Source organism: Chinchilla lanigera, unplaced genomic scaffold (genome assembly GCF_000276665.1).
Source record: "Chinchilla lanigera isolate Chin_1 unplaced genomic scaffold, ChiLan1.0 scaffold00002, whole genome shotgun sequence".
In the NCBI taxonomy this organism is placed as follows: domain Eukaryota; kingdom Metazoa; phylum Chordata; class Mammalia; order Rodentia; family Chinchillidae; genus Chinchilla; species Chinchilla lanigera.
This window is the reverse complement of record NW_004955403.1, coordinates 21071340-21074997: the sequence shown is the minus strand read 5'-3', so window position 1 is coordinate 21074997 and position 3658 is coordinate 21071340.

Genomic DNA, 3658 nt, shown 5'->3' with positions numbered 1-3658 from the left:
CTATTCTCACATCTACCTTCAATATTAGTCGTAATACTGTGGGCAAAGGCTTTTCCTTAACACCTCAATACTACTGCTAACTTTACACTGTATGCAAGCACTCAGTTTGGGTAGCACTAGTGTGTCAGCAGCATTGATTTAATTCTGGAGTGATAACTGATTTTTTGCCACTCGTACTAAAAGAGTTAAAATCAATGCAAGAAAAAGGGCACAGCTTGCCAGGGTTACAGCAGCACAGAAGCTGGGCATGGTGGTGCATGCTTGCAGTCCCAGCATTTGGGAGGTTGAAGCAGGAGGATCATCGTGAGCTAGAGGCCAGCCTGGGCTGCATAGAGAAACCCTGTCTCAAGAAATAATAAATAACAGCATGGATGGAAAATATCAGAAAACCACGAGTAATAAGTGTCTAAATTTAACTATTCACTGGATTTACTCAGGTATTCAATAGATATAAACTACTGACTGCCCTTATCAGGAAAATGGAAACAAAAAATTGAAATTGCAAAAAAGTAGTAAAGATCGTAAGGTAGAATCAAGTGGTTATCCCCGCCACCCTACCCAGGACCCATGGTGTTAAGGTTCTAACCCAAGGGCACTCTAGCACTGAGCTACATCCCCAACCCTTTCTATGTTTCTGTATTGTGACAGGATCTCGCTTAATTGCCCAGGTTGGTTTCAAACTTGTGGTCTTCTTGCCTCAGCCTCCCATATAGATGGAATTTCCTCTACTGCACCTGGTGTAGTCAAAAGGTTTTTACAGATCTTTAGAAAAAGTTCTAACGAAGACAAATATTTTGAAGATAAATTATTTTAGTAAACTTTTTAAGACTAAGCTCATAAAAATAAAATTCTGTTGTCATAGCTAGCTAATATGAAAGGCTGTTTTCTAAGATTTGGTGCTTTATGACACATACATCTGCTGATGTTTAGTATGCTTCTTCAGGTTTTTATTATTTATTTATTTATCATTTTGAGACAGGGTTTCGCTATGCCTTGAGCTCACTTTGTAGCCCAGGTTGGTCTCGAACTCGCAACGATCCTCCTGCCTCAGCCTCCTGAGTGCTGGGATTACAGGCATGCGCCACCACACCTGGCTTTTTTTTTTTTTTTTTTGGTCCAGGTTTTTAAACTTAAAATTAACTCTGTTACTGTTTTTTTTCCCAATAATTTTAAATGATCATCCCTTTTGAAGCGGCAGGTGGAAGGAGAATATATTTGCATAAACAATGATTACATCTATCAATCAGTTTTGTGCTGTGTCTGTGAATAGACAATCTCCTTCATATTATTAAATCTTCATGTCTGTGCTACTTCTACTAGTATGTATGCCAGCTTCACTGCCCTGTCTTGGTCTCCTCTGACTGGTATCAAGTAAATAATATCCAGTACTAGCTGGGCATGGTGCAGCACACCTGTAGTCCTAAAACTCTGGGAGACTAAAATAAGAGGAACATAAATTCAAGCCTACCCTGGGCGATTTAACAATTTAGTGAAACCCTGTCTCAAAACAAAAAAGGTCCGGGGATGTCACTCTGTGCAAAAAAATACTGTGTAATACTCAAAAAATAACTGTTAGAAGAATTTACTGCTAGCTTTGTCATGATTTCTTAATAGGCAGAAAGCAGAGACTGGTTGAAATTGTCAGCGGTTAAATTCCGAAAGAAAATAAATAATATCCTTTCTGCTCACTCACTCTTTAGCCTGAAGCTATTTCAATGTATATGGTTCTAATGATTCATGGCACAGAGGCAGCAGCCGCTGTCCACACTTTACCTCTCATTCTATCAGTTTATGGTAAAACTTTCTGTCTTAGCTCATTATCTGCCCTTACGTGAGAATATTACAGACTGGGAAGATTAAAAACACTTGGCTTACAGTTCTCGAGGCCGGGAAGCCCGAGCATGGTCAAGGGCCTTCATCCACCCACAAAGCCAGTGTCCCCGTGGCCCTGCTTCTTAATACTACTGCATGGGCACTTAAACTTCAAAACTGTTGTGGAGTCAACAGCAAACCAGAGCACTCCCTAATTTCTGACCCAGATCTGCTCTGAGGAGGTCTCTGTCTCTGTCTGAAAGATGTGTGGCCTGGGCAGTCAGCTAATGATACAGGATATTAAGGGAGCAAGGAAAGAGGCTAAGGTGCAGGGTCTTAATGGCAAAGTTGACATGAAATAGGAAGCAGTCCCTGATAGCATCGTAAAATAGAACAGCTCTTAAAAAAAGAAGAACCCCTTCCCAGTTTGTAGCAAAGTTTGTTTAAGGGACTAAAATTAAAGAACTGACATTACTGAACATATATGGGGTCCATGGCAAATGCGTCAACAAATATAAATCCTCATCAGAGAAGGAAAAGTTCTTTCTACCCAAGGGTGCCTTACAGGTTCCTACTCGCACCCCTTCTTCACTCACAGTCACTTCCTAATATTTTCCTAATAAAGTCTGAGTTCCCACAGAAGTATGACAATCACATCTGTCAAGAGTGCACCACTGCGGAGTGTAATCTCAGCATTCAGAAGAATGAAGCCGGAGGACTGCCATCATTCAAGGCCAGCTGGGACTACACAGCAAGATCTTGTCTCAAAAAAAAAAAAAAACCAAAAAACCCAAGATGGTCCACCATGTCCTGCTTGACACTTTCATTAACCACAATCTTCCAATCACGGGAGATGAGATCACGGTGAGATAAGACTGTAGTTTCCCACTGAGGGTTTATACCTACTATGATGAAAAAAAAATCCCTAGCTTTCATTAAAGCAATGAACGGACATAGCACTATGTTCTGCCAACAGGCTCGGGGCAAGTTTTGTGCTACTTCAAGGTGGCACGTCAGGGGCAGAGGTGCGCCCTCTACCCTTGAGCCTGGCTCTGTTGTGGAAGAGTAATCCGTAGGAGCGCCAGCAGTTTTCATCGGTATCCCACAGGACAGAAGTTGTACTTGTCGGATAAACAAAAAAGAAGACTGGATCCAGCTGCCTATCACGCATCAAATAAGTAAAACAAACTTTCACCCCATTTAAACCATCAGAAGCTTGCTTTTTACTGTCACTCACAGACAAGGCCAATTTAAATACACCCGCAGCCTCAAAGTCAAGGTCAGGAAGACCTAACATAAACAGCTTGACACGGGATTGACAGGGATTATTCTGATTGGGGGGTGTTGGGAGGAAGCAGCACTGTTAGTCCAGATTATCTCTGCCTTCTAGACTATTTGGCTTTAAAGACAAATGATTGCAAAATATGTGGCCTGTAAACCAGAAGCATTTTGCAAAAACTGGTTAGTTCCTAGAAAGAGAGAGGACAGAAAAAAGAACACTTATATCTAGATCCCCCGCTCCTTTTTTTTGTCTTTTTGAGACATGGTTTCACTATGCAGTTCTCTTGGGCTCGAATTCACAATCCTCCTGGCTCAGCCTCCTGAGTGCTGTGATTATAGGTGTGCACCACCACACCCAGCTGTGCTAGGAACTTTTATTGGATCTTGTTGATCAAGTAAAAGTGAGCCTTGTTCATTTCTCTTAATGGCCGTAAGCTCAGAGAGGTAGAAAAGCGACAGAACCACATGAAACCAGGTCCGTGTTCTTCCTAAGAGAATGTTGTTGCGGCACTGCTGAGCTTTGCCTGAAAATCCCCTCGTCCTTTCTGACCATCCCTGCAGAGTA